The 10153-nt window shown below is 44.0% G+C and overlaps 1 long non-coding RNA gene and 1 pseudogene across 1 annotated transcript; both read right to left on the bottom strand.

Annotated features, from left to right (window-relative positions):
- Positions 1–476: 476 nt before the first annotated feature.
- Positions 477–9549, bottom strand: LOC144237534 (uncharacterized). The gene is made up of 4 exons (XR_013336883.1): positions 9435–9549; positions 9023–9135; positions 6275–6392; positions 477–514 (listed from the first exon to the last, which is right to left on the bottom strand). It is a non-coding gene; the product is annotated as an uncharacterized LOC144237534 (long non-coding RNA).
- On the bottom strand, positions 1518–3642 carry LOC144237537 (sperm-associated antigen 11A-like; annotated as a pseudogene).
- Positions 9550–10153: the final 604 nt, after the last annotated feature.

The raw sequence follows: 10153 nt of genomic DNA, 5'->3' as shown, positions 1-10153 counted from the left end.
TGTCCTTGCTTCCCTTGGTGGAGACCCCCACCCGGGTGAAGCAACAACTCTACCCCCAGACACTGGTGAGATGTGGTGGGGCCTCAGAGGTCTACAGCAGCTCCCTCATTCTATTTTTGAGGAAAAGGAGACCAAGAAAAGAAACTAGCTGGCTAATGGCACATACGCAGTGCAAGGGGTGGAACCAGACTCGTTGCGGGCACTGGCTCGTTCCTTCGTTTAATTTATTCTTTGGGTGCTCTCTGATGGACAGGTGTCTTGGGCATGGAGTGATGGTGCTCTTGGCAGAGTCGTCTGAAGCACGAAACTCTGGTGTGTTTCACTCAGGAGCAAAATCTCACTGTGGGGTCCACACTCTTCCAGGCAGCCATTCACACCAGGCCTGGAAAAGGTCCTCTGCCCTCTGGGGAGAAAGGGCTCCAGTAGAGAGAGGCTCCCACAAATCTGTCTGGTGAGTTTAGACGAGCCTGCAGAGAGGCTCAAGTAATTCACGACATGCTCATTGGAACTTGACCTGGGAATTGAGACAGGAACCCCCAAGTTTATTTTGCAGGTGACTCCAAGTTCTACGTATTCATGAGCAGCCTGGATTCAGGCCATGAGCAGAAATGCTCAAACAAGGGAACTTAGCTTAGCACTGGGTCTCCTACTTCAGCACATATGCGTGTATTATCTCCTGACACGTCCTGCCCGTAATTAATAGTCACAACTCCCCAGATGACTGACTCAGGTATGGTAGAGACAAGGCATGTGAGTGGATGCAGAGAAAAGCAAGGGTTGTAAGTTGTAAAATCTTCAGGACAGAAGCTGTACCTCACCGCGGGTGCTCAGAAATATGTTCTTTAGAAGTAGCTCAGCGCAGTGGACCCGGCATGTCACAGTCCCTCTTAGGAAATGCCAGCCTGGGCCATCTGCTTAACCTTTTGGCTTCCATTTCCCTTCCACCACACATAGCTCCCTGAGGTGGTTGTGTCAGTCGGGTGGGATAACCTAAGGGCAAGTGTTTAGTTCTTGCAAACTAAACTCCTATTTACACATCACCTGTTGTGATCGTTAGTAGAAGGGGATGAGGCTCGTGAGGGCCTGGGAATATGGAGGCTGAGGCAGGTGTTGGGTTTGATGAGAAGGCAGATGGCATTTGGCGGGAAAGAAGCCAGTAGGTTGACTGCGTTTCCACCCCTCTGAGGATGAGGTCAGTTTGGAGCGTGGTTTCTGGTTCACCCTTGTCTGTTGGTCAGTGAGAGACACTCCCGGGAACAGTAATAGGAGGTTTCTATGACTAAATTCTGACACTCTTTAGGAAAAAAAAACAAGAAAAGGTGGAGTGGACAAGCTTTTAGGAGAATTCCTTTATCAGGCCTTCACCTTGCTGCTGGATTCATCCAACAAACGTTTATTGAGCACCTTCACTAAGCCACACATTATGCTGAGCCCTTGAGATACTTCAAGGACCCTTCTGCCTTCCGGAACCTGACGTGTCTCAGGGTTCTCTGTTTTTGCCAACCGACTCCGGCTTATTACTTATTTCTGCCTCTGTTCCAGGGATCGGAGCAGATCTCAACCTTTTCTCACCAAAATGGCAGAAACAAAGCCTGCAGGTTCCGTGCTGCATAAGGCAGGTAACATCTCTAATCCCAGATGGGATATCCCCTGTCGATAAATAGAATAGATATGGGATTCTTACGGTACGGAGAATAAAGGATGACCCCAGCCCACAGCCCAGCCCTGAATAGTTACTGGACAGATGCCAGTTTAACGGAGTTTTGGTTTCTTAGCTTTAAAATAGGAACAGTCTACACACACTTCAGAATGCTTTCAGGAGGGTGTATATTTTATCCTCTTTCTTCTAAAAAGACTCTGNTGCACTGGAAGAAGTGATTATAGGAAGATGGTCCAAAACCTTTTCAGCTGCAAAAGAGACATACTACAAAAGAGATGGAGGGTGTGACCTCAAAAAGAGAATACTATAACTTAAGAATATAATTCCTAAAGGCTGCTATTACATAAAGGATTTAAAAAAAACAGTTACACGACTTGGTTGTTTTTTTCTGGCAGAAATAAACTCTCTTTTTGCAGAGCCTTGTCCTAGGATTAAGGAGATTTGGGTTCTAGATTTACTCTGCATTTGAATTATAGGACAACTAACAGTATCTTATACATACGATAAAGTGGCCACTGGCTCTTATTTGGAAAGAAAATGAATTTATATTTTGTGATCTTCAGAAGAAATGCTACAATAAAATATTATATCTTGCTGTTAAAAAAAAATAAAAGGGCTCTGAAGCTTCCTGGTGACGAATAGGAGTTAGTGCATTAGGAGAAAGGAAAGGAAGCTTCAGAGAACATAGTGGAACAATGGAGACGTGGGTCTTGGTCTTTAGGAAAAGCAGAGATAGTTCTGATGCTCAGTCTGTGGCCCCATTTTTAGTTTCATATTTTCCAACAAAAAAGAAAACCTTCTTCTTCACCACGATTTATGAACCTGTACATCAGTCACAACGGCCCCGCATGGGAAGTATTTTCTCTTTGTCACAAGAAAATGAATTGTGAGTGTGTGCGATGAGGGATGTTAACTAGGCTCCTGGTGGTGGGGATTTCACAACGTCTACAAACAAGGGACCCTTGTACTGTACACCTGAAACTCAGATCCCATCATCTATCAATAATATCTCAATAGAAAGAAAGAAAGAAAGAAAGAAAGAAAGAAAGAAAGAAAGAAAGAAAGAAAGAAAGAAAGAAAGGAAGGAAGGAAGGAAGGAAGGAAGGAAGGAAGGAAGAAAGGAAGAAAGAAAGGAAGAAAGAAAGAAAACCCTTCCTGTTTGGGAACGAGCTGGTTGAAAGAAAGCTCTTAGGTCTGGTCTACAGATGTTATCATCACTGAAAAAACAAACAAAAATCATAAAACATCCACAATGTTGCACGATTTAAAAATCAGCCTGGTGCAATAGCTCAGCAAAGAGGGGGGGCCCACATACGACCTCATATCGTCTTAGCTCTGTCGTGGCTTAGGGGAGAGAGGGGACTGTGTCCTAAAGAGAGGGGTCCCACATCAGTAACGGTTAGAAGAACCACGGGCCTAGGCAGCTGGAGATGTGCATCCTAGTCTTGCCTATCCCTGTGTTGAATTATTTCTCCCAGGACAGTGTCTCAGTGCTGTCCTATACAACAGGTCCCCGGGAAGCAGAGGGGCACTGGCATGGGTGCCCTGTGGCTTTCCCGGGGAGCTTGCTTGCCCCTCCCTGAGGAGTGCAGCCTGCCGCGGAAGATCCACAGTCCCTTCCAGCTCTGAATTCCTGTGGCGGTCATTTCCTTCTGGAAACTTCCCCAGACTGCAGTGAATGTTTCCTATTTGTAACAGATCAAAGGTGCCCCTTTGTTTCATGTGATAGGACCCATACTTCGCAGGGAGGATCCAAAAAGCCCAGAGCTGAGCCCCAGAGGGGTGCACCTGCCCCCATTACCAACCCACAGACACCCCAGCCTCCTCACGCGGTCACTCCACGGGTCACTCATCCAGGGATTCCTGCCCTACCTTTCCTGTCCCCTCTACTGGCTCCTGCTTCCTTCAGCGGCCAGGCGACATTCACCTGAGGTGACTCAGACCAAACAGAAGAGAACAGCGAGAAGAAAGAGGACCTTCATGTTTTGAGGTTCCCTCGGCCCTCCCTACCCTCCTGTGCAGAGAAGCAAAGCCGATGAAACGGTGGAGAGGAGAGCGCACGAAAATGGGACATTTGTAGGTTTGGGGGAACAACACTAAGCACGAGTGAGCACATTTATCTGGTCTACCGAGTAAAGCTGTGGGCAGAAGGTACTGGGTACTCTTCTCTTCTGCCAAAAACTAGACAAGCCTCTCGGTATTGGGAGAAGCGGGGTTTGACCGATGACTCGGTACACTGAGGCGGCCCTGGAAAGAGAGTCACCAGCGGTTACTGAGCAGCAGGTGCTGTGCAGAGGTGAGGATGTGGGAACAGGCTTCCCGCCTTCGAGAAGCTTTTGTTTGGGCGGTAGGGACGCACGCACTGGACACTTGAATGCACTCCCAGGTGTATCCCCAACAAATGCAGCCCCGCGTGGACCGAAAGACACGTACAAGCACGCCCAGTGTGGCCTCGCTCATTACAGCCATCAACAGAACACAACCCAAACCGTGTGTCACAGCACAGTAATAAAACAAATGCCGCATTCCCCCACAGCAACGAACATAAAACGGCCACAACCACAGATGCTTACAACATGGGTGTGCCTCACAAGCATTCCGAATGAAAACAATAAGCCAAACACAACACACGGTATTATTGTTTTAAACGTGGCAAATCTAATTTATGTATTAAAAGTCAGGAAGCTGTCTACCCCGGGGGATGAGGGTAGACTCTTATCTCATTCTACAAAGTTGTCTGGACTTGAAGACAGCCTAGGGGCCCCTGGGTGGCTCAGTCGGTTAAGCATCTGACTCTTCATCTCAGCTCAGGTCATGATCTCACGGCTTGTGAGTTCCAGCCCCACATTGGGCTCTGTGCGGACGGCACGGAGCCTGCCTGGGATTCTCTCTCCCTGTCTCTATCTCTGTGCCCCTCCATTCTTCCCTCTCTCTTTCTCTCTCAAAAACAAATAAATAAATTTACTAAAAAGAGGCGTCAGAGCCAGCCCTGGAAGTACAGCTTTCCATGCAGCTTTAGGTAACAGAGGATGCTAAAATGTCCAGTTACTGTGGCTACTCATTCTTTTTTTTTTTTTTAAAGCTCTTTGGGATCCTCAACATTAAAAACATTTTTTTTTAATGTTTATTTTTGAACGAGAGACAGAACATGAGTGGGGGAGGGTCAGAGAGAGAGGAGGACACAGAATCTGAAGCAGCTCCAGGCTCTGAGCTGTCAGCACAGAGCCTGATCTGGGGCTTGAGCCCACAAACCGCAAGATCATGGCCTGAGCCGAAGTTGGAGGCTCAACCCACTGAGCGACCCAGGCGCCCCTGCAGCTATGCATTCTGCACCTACTTTAGTTAGGTCCCAGTATCACTTTGGTTTACTTCCCTTAAAATTCACTTACTAAGAAATGAAAAGGAAGCTTTCTTCCCATCTCACCCCCCCTCCCAGGCTTTCATGACAGTTGTTAGCAGTTTCTCATCCATCCTTCCAGAGATATTGCATGTATGCATGAACAGAGAGGAATCTACATGCCCCTTCTTGGGTAAACATTGTGACAGGCTATACTTTTTACTCTGCCCTTGCCTTTTCTATATGATATACCTTGGAGATTTTTTTTTACCTAGGTGTGTGGAGAGGGTCCTGAAATTTTATAACAGCTGCAGGTATGATTTCTTATAGGTGGTCTCCCAGCTAACTTAAGCCATTCACCACAATATCTGAACAGGAATCTTACTCAGAAAATGGGTTTTGGCAAGAAGTCAGGTGGCGGCCCGGGATTTCTGGAGGTGAACAAGGATACAGGGGAGCCATGCAGGTGCCCAGAAGAGGTGAGGACCAGGAGTTCACTTTGGACATTCCAGAACCTGAAAGGTTAGGCAGACAGAGGGGTCCTGACAAAGGATACCCTGACTCACTGGCCTTTCTGTACCTTGTAAAAACACCTATAAAAATAGGAGTTAAGGAGGAACTATTTGGGAACTAAAAGATCTTTTCTCTCTTTGCCAACACAATGGTCACCGTGTAGGTAACTGTGAACAAAGCAATCCTAAGAGAAATATCAAGATGGGTATGCGTGAGGGCCAATCAGTAAATAAGAAATCCGTTAAAATTTGAAATTCTTTTCCTCTGGAGCATAGGTTCTGAACACATCTCTGGATTTTCCCATTGTAAAAAAAAAAAAAAGCATAAGCATGTCAATTTGATCCTTGAGGAAACTGGCTTCCACACCAAGAACACAAGCTAAGTTCAAGACTTCCAATGAATGATTGCAGCCCTGAATCCAACTCTGTGGATGGAGAACGTGTAGCTATAAGATACAAGAATTACTGTTTAATACAGACTCTAGCATGTAGATATCCAAATGTATGGGTCATTTGTTCAAAGTCACCTTGGGAGGTGAAATCATAAAAAGCATGTTTTCTTTTTGCTGTTGAGATTTACCTGATTTTGTAAAGGTTTAAGATAAACATGGATGGTATATTTTTTTCTAGCAGTCCAGCCAGCATTCAAATTGCTGTGAAATTATAGTTTGGAAGTTGTTTTCTATCTAGTTTGGAACTTTTATGAGTTTTAAGTTAGCTCATCTGGGAGAGGAGTAAATGAGCGGTATCAGGATTTTTACTCACCTTGTCCTTTACATGTAGATCTATTTTTTCCAAGTCACAGACTCAGATGCAACGGCTAAGGAAGGATTTTGTGAACAGCGTTGGATGAATCAGGGTTGCCATTCCAACAGACGACAAACTAGAAAATCAAGGTCATTGAACAGTCTCATCAATCTGTGATAGGCTCATTGGTTCTTATAATTACAGGGTTGGAAGGAACTGAAGGTTGGTTTCTCCCAACACAGAAGATAATTATTCTGGTGTGCACGACGCTCATGTAGAAGAAGATGGCCTGAAGGAGAGACGAAAGATGCCCCTGGGTTTGAAAACATCTGAGAGTGACAAAACACCTTTATATATTAAAAAAAGAACTTGAGACAATCCAACAGTGATTAGACAAACGATCAAATTTAACAATGGGCAGAGGACTCAGATAACGTTTCTCCAGAGAGAATGTACAAATGTCCAACAAATACATGGAAACTGCTCAATGCCATTAATCATTAGGGAAATGCAATCTGACACCGCTTCCCACACACTAGGATGGCCCCTGAAAATAATAATCATGATGATGTTGCTGCCTGATGCGTAGTAGAGGTTTTATTTCCCATTTCAGTCTATTTCACTACACAAGTACTAGGTAGAAATTGGCCAGGAATGCCACCCATCTGCCATCCAGGCGACTCTGAGATAAAGCTCCACTGCTCCCGAATAGTGAGTGACACCACTTACTCTTTGCACTGACTTATTTATCCCATGAGAACGTAAGCACCATTCAGACAGGGGTTTTGTGCAGTTGGTTCTTTACTTACTCTTTAGGACCTAGAACAGCACTTATCATGCAATAGAAGCTCAGAGATTAGCTGTTAAATGAATTCACATGTACTCCAGTCGAGATAGAATTGAAATCAACACAAAGTATAAGGAAAAAAGAAACTACAAAATAAAGGTACGGGAATATTATTGGGAAGACTAAGCAAGACAGCTGTTTCAGGAAAAGATTCACTGCAGGAATCAGATGACAATTTGGTCTCACATATTTAAAAAAAAAAAAAAAGCCTTAGCATCTACTAATTAGAAGCAAGTGTCTCTAAGGACCAAATAAGGTGATACATTGGGAGTTGAATTAATGGTGTGAGAGTCAAATTTGAGTTGGCATTTCAGGGAGAGGGGGAAAAGACACAGGCAGGAAAGCTCTCAGAGAAGATGAGACACCACAGAAAGGCAGGTGAGCCGACCTCATGGCTATGTGATCCTTGAAAAGAAAACAGAAATTTTTCTAAGAAGAAATTATGTGGAATGGTGATTATGGGGGGCTGGAGGAAGGGGGCGGTGGGGGTTAATTAATGATCAATAGGTATGAAGTTTTAGTTAAGCATAATAAATCAGCTCTAGGGGTCTGCTGTATGACATTATATCTAGGGTCAACAATAATGTGCTCTTAACATTTGTTACAAGGCATGTGAAGTGTTCTTATGATAATACAATTACAATTTTAAAAAATGTATGTGTTAAATGTTTTTTATTGAGAGAGAGAGAGAGAGAGAGAGAGAGAGAGAGCAGGAGAGGGGCAGAGAGAGAGAATCCCAAGCAGGCTCTGTGCTGTCAGCACGGAGCCTGACCTGTGGCTCGAACTCATGAACCATGAGATCATGACCTCAGCCGAAACCAAGAGTCAGATGCCTGACTGAGCCACCCAGGTGCCCCTAATTAAAAAGTTCTTAAAGGCGAATTAATTTTAGTGAGACATGTATAGGGGAAACCAGCAGAATGAAGTGACTCTTACTGAATTATTGCATGCTTGCTTGGCCCTGAGCTCAATGTTTTGTGCCCCAACAATTGTTAGTGTCTCATTGTCAAGTTCTTTCCTGCCTCAGTACATTTACGATCGATTTTGACCATATGGTTCACCACTTCTCATATTTTTATTTTTAAAATTTAAAAAAATTCTTGATATTTTTCTTTAAAAAATTAATCCCAGTATAATTAACATATAGTGTTATATTAGTTTCAGGTGTACAGTACAGTGACTCAGCAATTCAATACGTTACTCAGTGTTCACCATGATAAGTGGACTCTTAATTCTTTTGCCTATTTCTCCCATCTGCTCACCCACCTTCCCTTTCTCATAAAGAAGTAATGTTAAAATACAATTTTAAAATTGTTTACGAATTAGAAAATTATCAGAATAAGCCGGTTCATAGGGTTTACAATTTTTTCCGATGAAACCAACAAAATGAGAATTGCAGTTAAGTACGACTAAATACGTGTTTGAGGAATGAAGGGGGAAAACCCTGCAAAAAGCGGGCATCCTGCAAAAGAATGAAAGGAGACCTGTCTCATGTGTGTTTTACTAGACACTAAATGCCAGATGGGGAAAGGCGCCTTTGAGATTTTGAGAGGAAAATTGTGTTGCAAGGATTTGATTTCATGGGAACAGGAGAAAATAACCCTGAAATATTCAGGGAGTCAGAAGATATTTCATCCAAATGCTGTTCCTGAAAAGATGATAAAATTTACATTTGTTTTTAATGTACATTGCCTTTTTTTTTTTTTTGAGAAGAGCAATGCCAGATGCCAGTTTCTTCCTTTAAATTTGCCATCTTCAAACCCGTGTTCATGTGTCCTGAGGACCAAAAGCATGGCTGTGCCCTTTAAAGGTTAAGACTCTATAGCTTTGCCATCCTGTTGATTCCGGAAGTGCCATCCCGTAGTGAGGAGCATATAGCAGTCGGCTGATTCGCCTTCCCCTCTCCAAGTCATACTTACGTTCGCACTTAACATTTCCTTGGACCAGACAGACTCTTCACCATTAAAGAAGCATTTCTTCCTCTCCATGTGTCCGTTTCACCAACATACTGTGGTTTGTGTCCTTTTTATTCCTGAAGAAAGAAAAGAGAATTTTCAGCCTCCATTAATCTGGTGAGATCCTCGCATGCTCCCCTAAAAACAATAGGGGAGTGTCTTGATTGTTCAATTTGGGACCAATCCCTCTATTCATCAGAAGCTCCACCAAGTGCTTGGTTCTCAACCACTTGAACGTCAACCCAGCCCTTGGGTTTAGACCAAGGGTAAAAATAAGTGGGGTCTCTGCCACCCGAGTTTGGCTGGGACAATCATTCTTAGTCTCTGGCTAACTATTCTTCCCACTGGCTCCCCTTGAAATGATCTTCCCACTGACTTCCTCTCATCCAAGAATCAGCATGGGCTCTTCCTCATGTGTCTTCCTTTTGTCTTTATTCTTGTTAGCTTTAAGTAAAGACAAAAGACAATTGATCAGCATCAGCAACTTCCTTTCCATCTGGCCCTAGAAACTCCTTTGGGGATTTATTTCCATTGCTCTAACTCAATTCTTTACTTACTTCCCATGATCCTCTATACTAGAGCCTTCTGTGCTGCTAACAATCTCACCAGAACTTTGGCTAAGCCAGGCAGAACGTTCGTCATTTTCTCAGAGTCCTACACCAAACTCTCATCTTGTTTACTTCATAGGTCTTTTGATCTCTTCCAGGCTCAACATAAATTCATCACAGGAGAGAGACCGAGCTCCAGCAATCACACCTGTGTCTACTGAGGTACTGTACTTGCGTAACTTACAGCAATAGCTCTCGGTTTCCCTTCATGTGGACATTCTAAGTTTAATATTTGTTCCTACAAATACAATTCATTGATTGTCACAAACAGCTTGGGTTTAGAAGGACATGTTTACCCCCCGTGCTCGTCAGCAGTTACACAAAGCATCAACACACTCATTACTAGAGTTGTGACTAGGACCCAAGTATCAGCATTCCTGGTGAGTGTGATTTCCTCTGCTCACACACCCACATCTCTTGGCATCTGGGACTCACAGAGTCACACGCTCTTGCAGGGAAAGTGCCTTTCCCCAGAGCTTAAGCTCTT

Source organism: Crocuta crocuta, unplaced genomic scaffold (genome assembly GCF_008692635.1).
Source record: "Crocuta crocuta isolate KB4526 unplaced genomic scaffold, BGI_CrCroc_1.0 scaffold308, whole genome shotgun sequence".
NCBI classification, from domain to species: Eukaryota; Metazoa; Chordata; class Mammalia; order Carnivora; family Hyaenidae; genus Crocuta; species Crocuta crocuta.
The sequence above is the reverse complement of the archived record's forward strand: the minus strand, read 5'-3'. Positions and strand labels throughout refer to the sequence as shown.